Genomic DNA, 17,920 nt, shown 5'->3' with positions numbered 1-17,920 from the left:
GTCATGGTTTTCCCCTTCTACACTCAGTAAAGTAGATTTTCCTGGAGGTGCATGAGGTTGGGGCAATTCTGAAATTGGTGATGAGACCTGGTTTTCTTTATTCTGGCGTGACGGTTGCCGATTTGGAACAAGGGGAGACCCGGCCGGTTGTGATATCCAGACACGCAGATATCGATCGCCTTGTTCAAATTATCATCCATCGGTTTTGTTTGGTAAAGAGGAGGAGCCAATCTTAGCTTGAAAAAATTCATTTCCTTTCCTCTCCTTCCCCTCCAATATATACATGGATGGCGCCGACAACTAACACCATAAATTTATCATATGTTCATCACACATATAAAATCTAACACTTTATTATACTCACATAACCCTATGACAGGTAGAATCACGTAGCTAGTTTGAAGAGCAGGCGACTCAGAAAAATAAGGTTTACGAGATAGCTTTAAAACACAGCGGCAATGGATTCAACACACTCTATCTCAAAAGAACCAAGGGATACCACACATACATAGATAACTAGGTTTCTAAACCGAGAAACAAAAAACCAACACAACGTTCGGTGAAGCCTTTTTATACTGAACCGTCACGTGAAATGAGTACGTTCAAGGTCGTACGTCACGTAGACAAACTAGGATGTACACACTTGAAGGGCTGTGTAATAAAGAGAGAGGCAAGGGCTTGAAAGACGGCAGGGAGGACCTTCCTACCCCGGATATATACATAACCAAAGCCTTATGGAAAAGTTACCTATGGGACTTAAAGAAAATTTATCGTAGAAAGAAGAGAAGGAAAAAGTTTGAAGTAGAAAGGGCAGATCATTACAAGTTCTAAATAGCCAGGTACTTCCCCTTTCCACTAACTTTCGCAACAAACGCGCGCCCAACATTTGTACACGATTGACATTTCTCACATGAGAACGGGTCGCTTCTACGATTCGTTCTTAAGTTCAACAGCTCGGCTGTGGAACGAACTACCGGCCTTTGTGTTTCCTCCCTCCTACAACATGGGACTCTTCAAGACCCATGTTCACTCCTTCCTCTCCACAGAAAGACCCTCCACACAGCATCCCCAAAGATGACATAGGCCCTGAGGAAAATTATTTTCTTCAGGGCCTCCTGTGTGGAGTTAATAAAAAAATAAAAATAAAAAAAACTTCAGCCTCACAACATACAACACCCTGATTAGAGATGCCGTAGTCTTATTGCGTCCATATCGTTCGGACTCATAAGCGGTATTCGAAAATGAAAAAAGATATCACAAATTTTCAAACATGTATTTCATGTAGGTTATGTCTACGTGCTGCATTATTTATTAAAATGATATGGTAGTTACTCTTTCGGAACCTTACCTAAATGTGGAAGGACAAATTAAAGCAAATAGAACAAGCGAGCGTTGTTGTTTTTCAAACATGTTTATTAGGCTACGTAACTTTTACGTTTAGCATGGGTGTGAATAAATTAGTAGTACAGAGAATAGTAAAGCACATTAAATTTATTAAATATAAGGTGGAAAATAAAATGAATATTAATTTTTCGAAGACTGACTGGCAGATTGATCCAATTATTATCTACGTAATAAAATAACCCAAAGATAATGAGGTTTTATCATTGAAAACTTTATTAGCGATTATCAAACAAAAGTTTTAAACACAGAACCCAGGATCTTAAACTTGTCGGGGCGCTGCGGAGAGACTTCAACATATTGATGAATTTTAACGTATAGTACTATCAGCCTAATAAAGAAAGTGAGCATGATTTGGATGTGTAATAAATTGTGAGAATTGACATAATAATCGTGTTGTGATGAAAAAATCCTGGGTGGGATCGACAAAATATTACGTTATGGATTAATTATTTATTCTTTTTATATACGCCAATAGGGTTTTTACATTGGGTACATTTTTTGTGCTTACAATTTTTTACATAAGGGTTATAAACAATGGTTTCAAAAATAATTTATTATATATTTAAAATTTCGATATCATTGGTGTATTCATTTGCTAAACTATGTAGGCAAAGAATCGTCGTTTGCTAAACTATGTAGATGAAGAATTATGGTGATTTAATGTAACTTATTATTAATAACAGAATAAAATTTTATCAAAACATCTTTTCAGTCATAAGTTTAAAAAAATATTTAAATGATTAACAATGAAATTGCCACCTAAGTCTCATTTCATGTATTGGAAGGCCTGCAATCTACGTGAAAGGCATGTCGTGTGCCCTATAAAGTTAAAAACTACTGGAACGATTTCGTTGAAAATTTCAAAATTGATGTTTTTATTAATGCCAGGAGTGTTCAAAGAGTGATTGAATTGTAGAAAATATCGGGAACGCCCGAGAAGAACATAACGCAATAACACTACTTAAATGAGATATTAGTCGAATTAATTTTCCGATAAAACTTAGGTTTTCAACGGTAACAACATTGTATATGGTGGTAAATTGAAGAAAAAGTTTGAGACACTCGAGGACAAGTTTTTGCACTCTCTCTGTTACCTTTCGCCTTTTGGAAGGCGGGTTTGGAAATTATTTATTGGATAACCAACATCTCTGCCATAGGTCACACCAAGTGGTTTGATACGTTTGGTGATTTAGCAGGGGTGCCAGGGTTCGTCGTGTGAGGGATATTCAGAATGCGCCTGCCCACTAGCTGCATGGCGTGCCAGATCGGGAGAGGTTGGTTTGGGGAGACCCTTTGACCTCTCCTGGTCTCTCGACCCATCGCCTTACGCCGCAGTGGGAGGAATACATATTAATATGTCCGTCACTTCTAGACACACTGATCCCTAGATTCTTACCCAACCCTCTTACCTTTTACCTTCCCCGGACTGCCTTCCTCTCTTTTCCTTAAAAACACCCTCCACACAGCATCCCAAAAGATGAAAACGACCCTAAGGCTTCATTATTTTCCTCAAGGTAATGTGTGAGGTTAATGTTAAAAAATGTCCGGAATGCAGTTACAATGAAAGTCTTATGCTTCCTCACGAGGCGAATTTGATGGACGAAGAAGGAGGTATAAGGATAATAAATGACGTATGAGATTGGTAGAAGTAGTTAAGTAGGTTTAGGTCATAGTTTCCTAAACTTACTACCAGCACTGTACCCTTTTATTTAATTTTATTTCCCTCCCCCCCCCAACATTTTTTCCTGTTTATATGGTCGCTTTTTTCTCAGCGAAAACAAAATGCAAGGGCTTCATACAACATGTGCCAGTGCGAATACTAATGAAAGTGGAACAAACATGTACAACCAGATATGGCTGTGTTAAAAAAGCTGACCATAATGTAAAATAATTAAAAAAATTTATAAATATTATTATATCCTATACCAGTCACTTTTTTCGTGAGCTACAGCGACAAACTAAGAAACTTGTTTTATATCCCTACTTGCTGATTTATAACCGAAGCTGACAAAGTTCATGAATGGTTTGCAAACGTAAAGTTTTGTAAAAAGTTAATTTTTGAGGTTGTATGTTCTAGTGGAGGTACTCGAAAACTGGGTGCATTTTTAAACTATATTCACATTATTTAAAAAAAAATTAAAAGTAAACTTTTTTTAGTATTTGTTTCATTTGATCAAGCCATGTATTTGTCATACCATTCACTTTTATACATTTTCAATTATAAGTATTCTCAATTTTATTTTTATATATTCTCCTTAGAAGTCGCGTCAGCTTAATTTTATCGCACATGAGTGTTTGTTTCACTTTTTTTATTTATTTTTTTTTGTTGTACAACAGAACATTCATTCCAGTTACAGTACAATTTTACATACAGTACAATTTTACATCATATCAGCATTTAGCTAAGTGACTCTTCAATAATTGTTTTAGGTCATTTAGAGAACAGTTATTTACATCCAAATTCTTTGCTAGTTCGTTCGACAGCACCACTCCCCTCGTCATGCTATGCTTTGCCAGGACGTCGGTTTTACCTTTTGGTAATCTGAATAAGTCATTGTATCGACTTCGGCTGTAGTGGTCTGGTACATATAAATCATAGCATCCCAAGAGGAATGGGCTATCGATAAAATTGTTCCAAATTTTGAAAGACATAATAGCTAGACTTACTTTCCGCCTAGTTTCCAGACATAATTAGTTTCCTCAAGTAAGGCGATATGGTGCATGAAACTAAGATAGATTCTATGCGTCGGCATATAGACATACCTGAGGAATTTTTTCTGGATTTTCTCTAACATATCAATGTACTTCTGGTGGTACGGTGCCCAAACATCGCTCGCATATTCCAGCTTACTTCTCAGTACGCCATCGAACAATGCTAACATAGCATCTTGGTTATTGAACTGCTTGCATGTCCTAATGACGAACCCAAGAAGTTTGTATCATGTCATTGATCTGCGATATATGGTCAGAGAATTTCAGTTCGGGATCAAAGACGACAGCGAGATCCTTTACGGAATTTACACGTGATAGTGTTTCGCCCTTTATCTTATAATCGTAAAGTATAGATATACTTGATCGTGTTAAGTCTTCCTCGGGCGTCCGCGACTTCTTTTACCAGTCTTTTCCACGTCATACTTTATATCTTCTACATCCTTTTTTTTGTTCCTTCGTTATATTTATATCAACTTTCATTCGGGTACGTCATTTCATTCAAGTGCAGAAATAATGCGTTAAGGCGATGCTCTACGTTGTGTAACATTTTGAATCAAGCCACCAACAATAACATCCCTTATGTGAATTGCGTTCAGGTTTAAATTCATACTTTAACACCATCCACCTTTTTGATTTATGTAAGATATAAATATCGTCAAAAAGTGTATTTTATTTCATTTTGCGGACGGTTAGGCACAAATATTAAAATTTTTACGATAATATTAAAAAAAAATTAAATTGCCACATTGTGCAATATAATCCTAACCAAAAATTAGATAATAATAGTAAGTAGAAGATTTTAAACTTCAAAGCGTTTTGTATATACCTTTTTCTGGGCTTATAAAATAACTTTAAAAACACTCAATTATTTTCAAGGCCAAGGTGTGTTATAGTCGCAGAATTTATTTGAAGCATCTAAAACATTAGCAAGCGATCAAATTTTGAAAGAAAAAACACGTGATTTTGCATTTAGTTCTCGGGCGTTTCCGATTTTTTTTACCATTCATTAGTGTATAATGTTAAAAAAAATCATTACTACGAGTTTAATTCTACTAAGTATCTCTCCCCAGTGCAGAGATAATGCGTCCTTCTCACGCGTCCCTGACTTTTTAGGTAGATAGGGTCACATTAGCTCAGTTGGTAGAGCGATGCCCCGGCAAGGCAAGCGTCCTGGGTTCGAGTCCTAGATGTGACAGTAACTTTTTCTGATTTTTCTGTTTCAGATTTTTGTTTAGGAATCGCTAATATTGTCTTCAATAATTAATTACTATATTTCTCTAGAAATTACTAAAAACAACGAGATTTTTATAAAGATTAATAAATACAAATTAAACAAAAGCGATAATCGTTAAACCAGAATAAAGTCAACTAACAGTGAGACTGTAGAATGAAGGTTGTGGGGAGGGTAAGCAGATACCTGGATATTCAGATCTGGTCACCGAACACGTCCAAAGCCACTGCAAACAACGTTTTAATTCTGAATGGCGGCCTTACACCGGGACGAAACTGAGAGTATATTCCACTATGAAACGTGCCAAAAATATACTACATAATATTTTAAATGAGAAATTTGTAATTTTTTTTTTTAATTTACTTGAACCCGCGTACCCCAGATCGCCAATCAAGAGCCTTATCCCTCAACCATGGAGGTACAAAACAATTTCTTCTTTCCTTCAAATAATATCTCAATTTTGTTCGAAAGAACTCTTATTAAGTTCTAGGTAATCTCGCTAGCTTCAAGCGAGCTGCAATTTTATCTCATAGAAAAATGTTCAAGTCATCTGAGCCAATCTCTTCCTGCAGGAATCTCACCGGGGTGGCTCGATGCCCGTGCGCTCGCTGCATCCCTTGTTGGGATGCGAGATTTATGTGGGTGAAATCGGTGCTTTGTTGGAAAATCACCGCATGATATTCTTATTGAAAATGCGCATTGATCGAACGGTGGAAAATTGTATCTAAGGAGATATATCTAAGCAGATCCTTATACACGTATAAGATTTCCAGGAGAGTGGAGTAGCTTCGGGAGGTGATTCAAGATGATAAATGTTTTGTTTTTAATATATATTTTTCTTTATATTATTATCTCTTCATAGGAGTCCCAGAGGAAAATAATTTCCATTAGGGTTTACATCATCTTTCGGGACGCTGTGTGGAGGGTACTTTTTACGTCAAAGAAGAAGTGGAAGAAGGAGTATTTTGAAAAAGGGAAAGGAATGGCATTCAGAGTGCCTAAAGTGACGTATGAAACCATCCTTCCCGCTGCAAAGAGAGGCGCTGTTTGATGAGTCGAGATAATCCGTCCGGAGAGATCAAAGGGTCTCCCTCATCGTAGTGAAGCACTTGGTGTGACCTACGGAAGAGGTGTTGGTTATCGACGGCGACGGTACCTATACTCGCGTGTCAAATGACTTAAGTAGCTTTTATATTTAACTGGGTAAGACGTTATAGGTTTTGTAGCTAGATTTGACATAAATACAGTACTCACACAGATGCGTTGTTTGCGTACAGCAAGTTTCAAACTAGTTATTTGTGATCGAAAAAAATTTTTCAATGAAATCATTATTAATATAACAAAACAACAGATTGAAATCTTTTCGAGGAAACATAAAAACTTTTCGAATATTCAAATTAAAACAACTTTTGTTCCTTTTTCGCTAAAACAATAATAGGTATAAGCAAGAAAATATTTACCTCTTTGTGATCGCAATAGGCGAATCAAGAGTGGACTGTAAATATTAAATGTGAACTTTGAAGTTGACACAACTATGGATGGAGATGGTGAACATAGAGTAAAGAAGGAATCTGACTTACCCTTTTGATGGTCTTCAAAGATGATGATCGTATGATTTCACTCACAAGAGATATGATTTCACGCCCAAGTTTCCCTAACATCCAGGTTGGATACGAAAAACACTGAGGGAACCGAATATGTTCACTGCACAGGCTTTCTAACCTGAGTCGATAAAAATAACAGCACTGATAACAATAGATGTTCATCAAACAGGCTCCATCAATAAGACTGGTTTGACAGTCACTTTTATTGTTGTAAAATGTCACACACACGTGGGTATAGTCAGATAATGATAGGTACTTGTAGGTAATAATAAGATCAAAAAAAAGAAAGGACAATGTTAAAGAAAGATTAATAGTTTCGTCAACAGTGACATTTTGCAAGGACATTAGATTATTGAAGAAATATATTATATATTGATACTGCGTCTTTCAGATGATTTTACACAAAAAATTTGATATACAAATTATCCAAATATTATTATTATTTTTGTTAGGAAGTCAATATGTAATATGCATCAATACACACAAATCTATGTCTGTGTTTGTTTGGGTTATCTCTAATTACGGTACCTACAATTACACAATGCAATGAACGATTGTGTTAAAAACTAGTCGACTTTCAAGCATTTTATTTATCCACTAATCCCACTCCCTTACTAATAAACGTGTTTTTAAATATAACCCAACTGATAAACGACCATTAATGAATCGTTAATAGTGGTTAAACAGTTGTGTAAAAAAACATTTATTAGTAAGGTTCTAGATAAGGCATGTTTTGCCGGTGTATTACTTAATATCATGCATATTAAATTAAAGAGTCTTCATACATTGCTAGATAGATGCGAAGAATTTCCAATATAAAGCATATTGAAATTTTCAACATGTTAAAAATACTTTAAAAGAATTTAAAACATATGTAAGTGACTTTGAAAGTGAAATTTCATTATTTTTACTGTTGAAACTTTTTTCAATTTATTTATTTAGTTTTTTTTATGTGAATTACGCACAAGAATTCCAACTGCTCCAACCGTCTGGAGCAAGTTAGAATATGGCATCCCAAACAATTGGGGTATTTAGTAAGGGTGTAGGTAGTGAGGGGAGGGGGAAGAAAATGAGTAGGAAGAAAGTATTGAATTACTTATTTAGATCTGGTCACCAACTACGGCTAAAGCTCATGGTGGTCTTTCATCAAAACGGGACTGAGCGTATCTTTCGCTTTGAAAATACCAACACAGCGTAGTTTATCTACACATTGCACATCGCAATTATGTTTATCTTTAACGTGAATTGAATATCAAACGTAAGAATGTGCAGGACTTTGAAACAATGCACTTTAAATTGGAAACGTTATCTCTGTGTCTTGCGAAATCTAATAGAAAAAACTAGGAATCAATATAACAACCCTCGAAGAATGGACTTGCAAATGTGTTGGGTTTTGTTACATTCCTATAGTCTCAAGACATTGAGAGCTGAAGCGTCATTTCACAGTTTTTGGTGTGTAACATCTATTGGCGCCCCTAGAAGGTAAAACTGACTCTTGCGTGGCAAGCGTGGCAAGACGGGACGACGTTTTTTAAAGGGAACGAAATTCAGTGCGGTATACTTGCTTCTATTGTCACTAAAATTGGCAATGAATGTATTTTAAATAACGATACATTTTTAACTTATAAATAAAGATAATGAAATCGCTAAAGGTATGCATGAAAATTTTAATTGATTCATTTGTTTATTTCACAATTTATTCATTAAAAATTAGTGATGTATAGTGTATGTACATGCGTTCCGGTATTGTAGATACCAATTTTTATATTTTCCTGGTGAAAGACAACATACAGAATCGAAACGGTGCTTTTAATGACTTTACCAGTATTTGATGAACAGATCTGATTTACCTTCCTCTCCCCCATCTATTTCCCCTTCTCACTACCTCACAGCGTTCTCTATTTGGGAATGCGATGGTCTCTTTGGCTCGAGACGTTTGTTGATGGGTACTCACATTTCAAAATATACTATAAAAGCCAGCAATAAAATTGGTATTCCCTTCTGCGATATGCGGCATACTTCAACCACTCCATTATAATCACACAACGGAATTAAAGAGATATTTGAAAAAAATGGAGCCCCTTAAAATATAACCCATTATTTATCGTAATACTCGTACATCTATTTTCAAATGTCTTAAAATGTTTTTTATTGGTTTATATGAGTATTGAATTTCCTACACAGGAACTGGAGTTGACAGCTCTACTAACCGATCCAAATCAATGTCGGGTAAGACCGACAGTTATTGAGTATATTATAACTTCAGAGAAATGCATACATTAAAGTGTGCGCGTGATTGCCACCAAAAGTTTATAGAATACATTGTCATTAACAACAAGTCTAGCTTGGTTAAATGTCAGGAAGTGGGTTTATTTTTACTTTGATTTGCATTCATGGCTTACATTCAACCACGAAATCAAGAGTGAAATTCAAATAGATGGATTAAAAAAATCAACCCATAAAGCAAAAAATAAATTTTTATTTTTCGGAATAACTTTATTGAGTAAAACCTCGAATTGTAATATTTAAATATTAAAGACAAAATTAGTGATTTCTAAACGAAAATCTGAAACAGAAAAATCAGAAAAGGAAACGGTCACATCTGGGACTCGAACCAGAACCAGAACCAGAACCCAGAACAGAACAGACACTTGTCGACAAGGGCCTGGGTTCGAGCCCCAGATGTGACCGTTTCCTTTACTGATTTTTCTGTTTCAGATTTTCGTTTAGAAATCACTTATATTGTCTTCAATATTTAAAAAATTAATTGTTTCATCTATTTTTATTAAAATATGTATTTAAATAAACATATGTATTTTTTTTGTTTGGCTGAAGATTGAACCCTCCCCCCCAGCGACTGACTTTTAACTGACGTAAACTTTTAGAATGACTTTTAAAAATAATTTTTGGTTTGACTGAGGATTGAACATCCAGGGACTCAAATAAGCTGAGTTAACAACTGAGCCAAATCCCAATTGGGTAGGACCAGCGTTTATTTCGTATTTTGGCAGCTGTAATGTCATCCGATTTCAGAAAAACGTGTATATATCCGCAAGTGTACGTGATTGCCACCAAAAGTGTATAGAATGCATTGTCATCGACAACGAGTCTATCTGCCGAATTCAACTAGATCGCATGTCGGAAAGTAAGTTAATTTCCGCTTCCAAGATTTGCATTCATTCATTATCGAATACAAATGTGAAATTCAAATTAGTTGATACAGCAATGACAAAACAAATGAGGGGGTGACGGCAAAATGGAGGCTCCAGCGCCTGGGTTTGGTTGCATTAAGTATGCAAAAGGTGCAGGACTCGGATTGGCTGAACCGGAATCGAAACTTCAACGACAGTGATTGGCAGAGTGAAAATCTCCCGTGAAAGCCTGTGCACACTGCACGCTGCGAGCTTTTTCTTATTACGGTGCAGCCTGTAATGCCGAGGTGTTAAGCCATATTGGATATTTTTTTTATGTGATACCTCACAAGAGTGTCCCTGCCTGTGCAGTGTACAGACAAGGGAACTATGTCACCACCCGGTTGGGCGACGTTGTGAGGCGGAATAAGGTAGGGGCTGTAGGAAGGGATTTTATAATGCGGGCCTTGAAGAGGCTCGGATTATAGGAGGGAGGAAAAACAGATGCCGGTAGCTCGTTCCACATACGAGCCGACTTACACAAAAACGAGTCGTAAAAACGGCCCGTTCTCATGAAACCAACGCCAACCGTGAACGGGTGTTCAGTTCGTGTCCGTCGAGTTTCGCGCACGTGCACCGGTGCATCAGGAATCAATGCTGCTAGCTCCTTGGAGCAGGCACCATTGAAATACCTGTAGAACAGACACAGCATGCCTACATTGCGTCTATGCATTAGAGAAGGCAATCGGTCTGTTAACAACGGATTGTCAATCAGACGGATCGCTCTCCTTTGCACAGATTCAAGCAGGTTTATTAAGTATTTTGGGGCACCAGCCCAAAGGTGGCTCCCAAATTCAATAGTTGGGCGGACTTGAGACTTGTACAGGGTCAGCAGCTGGTCACTGTTGAAGAATCTCCTAGCCCTGTACAAGACGCCCAACTTTTTGGAGGCCTGATTTACTCGGGCTTCTATGGATCCCGGATACTTGAGCCGGTCTGATATAGTAACTCCAAGCATTTCAATGGAGTCTTTATTGGGGAGAGTGGTCCCATCAAATTGCACCAGACAGTCATTGATCTCCCTCTTTGCCGGATTCATAAAATGGATTAATTGAGCGCCACCTAGTTCATTGAAACAGAAGTGTAATAATTTGCTTGTATATTTGATAAAGACTTTCCTCTTCCAGAGACAGTAATTGTTTTTAATTGGGAGTTTTGTGCAGCTAAAAAAACAGAAGGCAACTGTCTTCACATAACATATCATAAATAAGCACATTCGAAATTAATATTTCGATGCTAAATAATGGTCTACTTTGGAACAAGTGTTATAATATTTTGCAATAGGGCGTGAAATAGTTTTCCGGCCTCTGTTTTTCCACCCTCCTCAATCATAGTTCGCTTCAAGATCCAGGTTCGCTCTTTTGTTTCCTCAAAAGACACCCCAAAGATTACACATGCCAGAGGGAAGTTATCTCTCTCAGGCCTACGTATCTACATATTTTACTGAATGCGCTTTATCTCATTTTAGTATTTTTAATTAATGTATATGGGTTCAGGAGTCAATTATAAGTTTATCAATCTGCGAGTTATGGAAACTTTTAATAATCTTACGACTACCAAAATAGACGCAAACTTATAAGATGGAATGCTGTGGCTTATACGTACTAGACAATACAGCTGTAGTCGTTGCCACTACTTGTTCAAGATACCAGACGGCAAAACAGATGTTCTGACACAGCATAGGACAACAAGAGGATGGTGAATTAAATTCTTAATGAAATTTGAATGATTTTTTTAAATCAGTAAACTTATTTATTTGCTCTTTGTAAACTTTGTATCTGTGTGTATCATGGTCAATGGTCACCCTACATGTTTACTACATTATACTGTAACGAATTGCCTGGAATTAGATTAAAATATACCATGTAGGACGTAGTTACCCAATTTGTAGAAATGTTAATGTAACAATATTGTTATCTTGATATGTAATCTATGTGCGATTTTTTATTTTATTATTTTGCAACATTATTAACCTAAACACAAGCTTGTCCTAGTGAGGTTAAAAATTCTTACGTAAAAAGATACAATGTAAAGAAATAATCTTGCCAAATATTAAGTTAAATAAGAAATCTTGTATTTTACACGGAAAATTAAACTGAAGTACAGTAAAAAAATAAAACAGTATGGTCGCTTATTTGGAATAGAATATCGATTTTTTTCGAAGCCGGGATCTCTCCAATCGCCCTTTTTAATGACGGCACGGCGGCGTCGATCTTTGAGGGGTGAGACAAGTGCTTTTCGACAATCTCTAATCTGAGAGGTTGCCAAAAAATCAGACGTCGTCTGCGAAGAAGGAACGAACAAACAAAATTTATAAAATCGGAACACTGATGAAATAAATATGACGAAGACCAAAATATACTAATAAATAATAGGTACGTCTGTTTTTGTTATTGACTGTGGGATGTCAGCATTCATTGAGTGTGAAGAAGAGGTGAAACCATCACCAAATGTATGAATCGACTTTTCCCTTAAAAATTCGGCAATCCACTTACACAAGGATGCGGGAAGTCAGTAAGAAGGTAGTTTGTTGACAAGTCCTCGGTGCCAAACCCAGTCAAAGGCCTTTGAAATGTCCAGTGTAAACATTAAGGTCTCACCGTAACGTTCTAGGCACCGCCCCCAAACATACGTCACATACGCGAGAAGATCACCGCACGAGCGGTTCCGCCAGAATTCGTATTGACGGTCGTTAGTAGTTTTATTCTTCTCGAGGTATGTGAGCAGTTTGTCGTTGATCACACGTTCCATCAGCTTTAATAGAATAGATTTTATCACTATGGGGTGATAATTAGCCAGGTTGAAGGTATCATCCTTCTTCAGGATGAATGACCGCTTTTTTCCATAAGGAGGGTAAAGCCAGACTTTTTAAAAGCTTCGTCAAATTTTGAGCTTTTTCTGCAATATTAGGGCAGGTGTTCCGTCAGGCCCGCTAGTTTTAATAACATCAACCCCCCGTAGGACCTGGAGTACATCCCGATGCCATATCCTCAGCTTTTATAAATAGACACCGCACTTAGGAACCGATGAAAAGACAGTAGCCCGATCATTGAGGGTCGAGTTTTCCGCAACATTTTTCCTAATAAGTTTGCCTTTTTGGTGGTGCTGCAGTATTATGGAAGATGGAATAGTTAGCGTTAAGCATTATTGTAAGCAACTTTTAGCTTATGCCACTGGGATGCAGTGTAATTTACTCGTATACAGCGATGTGCAAAATACGTTGAACAGTATAGTTTTGACGTTTGTGCCGCAAAAAATTAAAACGTTGTGATGGCATACTGTAACGGATATCGTTCTTCTTTTTCGCTCCATATCCTCGATGTTCTTCAAGTTTTCTGTGATAATAAGGTAAAATAAGGTTTTATATATAGGAAAGAATACCAAGAGATGAATTATTATAACCTTCAAGGGTCGATGCAATGTATTGTATTTCGTTTTAAATGGTAGGATATGAAACATAAAGTCAACGGTTCTAATAAAATGGCTTCACGATCGTAGATGAATATTTAATGCTCAGTTCGGGTTCGAACTTTTAAGGGCATTATTTTAAAAGCGCCTTTTAAAATAGGTATTCAAGGTTAGGATCGATTTCATAGTAAATTAGAGCATGTAACTTTAACAGATATAATGGTGTACACAAAACCATAAAGTAATTAATGTATGTTGTTTGAAAATTCATTAATTAACCGTTTGGGTGCCAATCGTCGATTTTCGTCGATTCGTGTTTTAACGAAGATTGCCGATCGTCGATTTCCGTCGATTGCGTCAGTCGTGTTCTGATTCGCGCATACGTCTGTACGTAAAATTCTCATTTTTTCGAAACGCCTGGACTTTGGGATCCTCCTCCGCGTGATTCTAAACCGATATTCTTTAATAAAACACCGAAAAAATCATCGAAATCTTTGAAAATTAAAAGAATTTATGGGGTTTTAAAAAAATTTATAGTTTCATAAAAAATAATGTTTTTTTGGTGGCATTTTACAAGCAACTATATGAATTTTTGGCACTCAAAAGGTTAAAAATAATATACATTATAATTGTGACACATTGTAGGGTGTAAGATAATCTCAGTATCGCCCTAGTGGAAAACCAGGTCTGAATCATATTCAGATACTTCCCCACCTTCCTTTTCCTCTTCACCCCCACTGCCATACTACGTGCCATCTCACAACATACCCCGATCGGGGATGCCTTAGTCTCACTAGCTCCAGACGGTTGGAAACACTTGGGAGTCTTGTGCCGTAATCACATTAAAAATTCTGTAAATTTATTTAATGGGTGAAATTTTAAATAAAAAAATCAAATCTTTTTTAAAAATGGGTGATTATTTATTGCTTTACAAAGTTAAAATTAAAAATTGACTAACACCATGTAGCGCGAATAATATTGGGGATCGCAATAAATAAAGACGGTGGCCTCTAGCGACGCTCACGCAAAACAGTTTTATTTAGAAATATTTGAGGTACGTAAGTTGAGTTCGAATCCCGGTGGCGGCTTTTTTTACTAAAACCGCTCATTAATTTTTATATCTAATTTTAAAATAAATGTTCACATATATTCGAATACTAAATCTTGTTCTAATTCCTGTTGATTACTTTTCCGAACATCCATATTCCCTCCAAAAAAACAACTGTCAAATCAAATTTTTTTCTCATAAATAAATGTCTTACGTCACAAATTATACCCTTAAATACGAAAGAAATCTTATAAGATTTTTTTAAAAATAAAAAGCCTGGTAATTAAGTAAATACCCGCACTCACTCCAACACTGAAAACACAATAACAATAATAAGAATAGTAAAATGATAACAAATGGTACTTACATTAGACGTTCATTTGTACCTCATCGCTCGGCAAACATATTAAAAACAACACTTATTTTTAACCGACTTTGTATTAATAACTAGAATGATTATTATACATGAAAAACGCGACAAATCTAACGTAGGTATATTCATTTAAAACGGAAAACATATGTGTGATCAAACGTCAAACTTTTAGGTTATGTTACTCCGCAAGTGAAACACAACATTAATCAGAGAGCAAACACTTGAAAACCACTCAAACGAAGTAATAATAAAGCAGTATAATCCTATAAGATATTTAAGAAACAATAAAACGTTAATAAACTATATAAATTAACTCATAGCCGTTATTTTATTCCACTAACCCAATGTAAACATCAAGACAAGGCCAAGAAGAAAAAGCATGTTTTCGTGGTGGGAATTCCAGAGAAGTTCGTAGCGAGAATTCCGGGGACATTCGTAGCGTCCGGACGCGGTAAAGCCTCGATACGCACTGGGTTGGTTACACCGTAGACCGTAGCCCGTAGATCGTAGCCCGTAGCCTGGCTCAACTCACGTGGCGAGAGCCTCCGTAGCGTGAAAGACGAAGCCTTCCCGCTTCAAAGCCTCCAAGATTAGCAGCCTTTCTATACGTACCCAGACCTAACCTAATACCCAATCCACGATAATTTCCCTACGAAAGTTTAGAGACATTCATAATCGAGTTGGATTTGTCTTTCTAAAATTCAAGACGTAATAATTTGTAAGGCGAGTTTCATTATCTTTTGAGAGTTATGGCTTTTACTAAATTACCAAAGGCTTATTACGTAAAGTTTAGCAAAACAATAATTTTATTTATTAAGTTTGAAAGTTTATTTACCAAAAATATTATTATTTACGACGTCACAAATAAACGATGAATCATGAAGTTATTTTCTGTTTACGCTCATTAGAAGTTACTTACAATGATAATTACATTTTTAATTAGTGTAACATATCTGACAAGATAACACATTTGTCTCTAGAAATAATCACACGGTTTTATTTAAAGATAAGTTTAAAATCAACTAGAGTTTAAAATTCAGCTATGATCATTGAAGTCACCTCAAAGTCTTTAATAGAGGAATTGAATATTACATCATAATCATACCAACATTATTTTAAAGATTACCATATTACTCCACCCCCTTTAGCTTGCTGTGATCTAACACATATTCAGAGCTGACTGGTATTGCAAGAGCCGCTAAAACTTTTTTTAATTGAAGAATTTCATCCATTTAAAAGACTTTTCTCTGATTCTTTTTTGATTCAACATTTTTAAGAATCATTATCTTAGTCGTAATGTGTAAATTAAAAATAAAACATCCAAAAAACACATTCAATTTATTCTCCACAGTAAAATAATACAGACAGTGAACATTGAACAATCACCGCCTTGAAAAGTTATCGACATTTTATCAAATAATACAATATGATAAGTTTTATTCCTATTTTATCTCAGCCAGATGAATAATAAATCACATTCGGTAAAATGGAGGAAAAAGGGGGTGAAAATGCGTCGAGATATGAAATGATTTCTTGTAAAAGTTATTTTGCTTCTTGGCAAAACCTTTGTCAATGTCAGGACGAGTCGCTTGCTTTGATATCAAATTATTTCCCCTAAGAAAACACCTAGAGAAACGTGGAGATGTTTTGTGGCAGCAAGTCAAAAAGCAATTGATAAGAAGGGTTAAATATATATCAGGAAGTTATCTGAAACGCAAACATAGATATTTTGATAAAATTACTTTTTGTTTCTTTCGATGCTTTATCGTTTCAAATGGGTATTGAATGAGATGTATCTTTCGAACGTGAGTGCAGGGTGCTTAAAACAAAAGTGATTTTCTAAACACAGCAAAATTTAAAAAAAATAGACTTAAGATTACGACGCGTAACGCTTTGGTGGAAACAATTATTTAAAAAAAAACAATATCTTAATGAACAAAATATTTATTTTTATTTTATTATTTTTTATTTATTTATTAGATACAAATAATTACATACATATTAAGGAAGCTTTGGCTGTCCAACTAGGAAATTTTCCCGTTTTAGGACAGCCAAATTGCCTGGTTTAGTTAACATTTGTACACGCTGCTGTTATGAATTATTTTTCCATACTTCACATTTATAGTTACGCTAGTAATATAGTCTATATACATATATATTTATCAAAGTAATCAAAAAAAAACTTTTTCAGACATATTTGTACACCCGCATATTAGTTTTTTTTTTAAGAAAACACCTGATAAATTTTATCAAAGTACATCTAATAATATGCAATTAAGGAACACTGTATCAGGGTACATGATAACATATTGGATTAATTCAATTTATAGTTACAATATAAGAAAAATATTAGGTGGGTTTCTTAATTTGATCGCTGTTACTGTGCTGTGTATTAATTTACATAATCAAGGTACATATAATATAATATACATAATCAAGAAAAATAAAAACAAGGTACATGAAAACATTTTGTATAAACATTATCAATCACAAAAATTATCAATCGCATTGTATAAATCAGATGCATGGTAGGAATTTTTTATTTAACTGCCAATAACAATGAATAAATGTGAGTACAGAACATTTTTGTTTATCTGTTGGTCATCATAAGTTCGCTTTCGACTCTTCCTAAGTCGAGAAGCCAATAATAAACTAATTTACGCAGAATGATTATGCTTTCCGATTTCCATAAATCGGGTAAGAGGTTGAATAATTTTGGACCAAGGTAATAGAATTGTCTTTGGGCAAAGGATGTCATAGTAGTAGGTGGAACAACTGGATTCCTCCTTGAATGTCTAGTGTCGTGATAATGATCAATGGAAGGGTAGTGGTGACGTTGTTTTTGAGTGTGTAATATAATTTTTTTATGTATAGTTGCCTTACATCAAGAACTCGTATCTCTTCGAATAATACATCACTGGGGTACCTAAATGGTTTTTTTAGGATGAC

This window comes from Hesperophylax consimilis, chromosome 14 (genome assembly GCF_061612785.1).
Source record: "Hesperophylax consimilis isolate HC1 chromosome 14, BYU_Hcon_1.0, whole genome shotgun sequence".
Classification (NCBI taxonomy): Eukaryota; Metazoa; Arthropoda; class Insecta; order Trichoptera; family Limnephilidae; genus Hesperophylax; species Hesperophylax consimilis.
Note: the sequence above shows the minus strand (reverse complement) of the source record.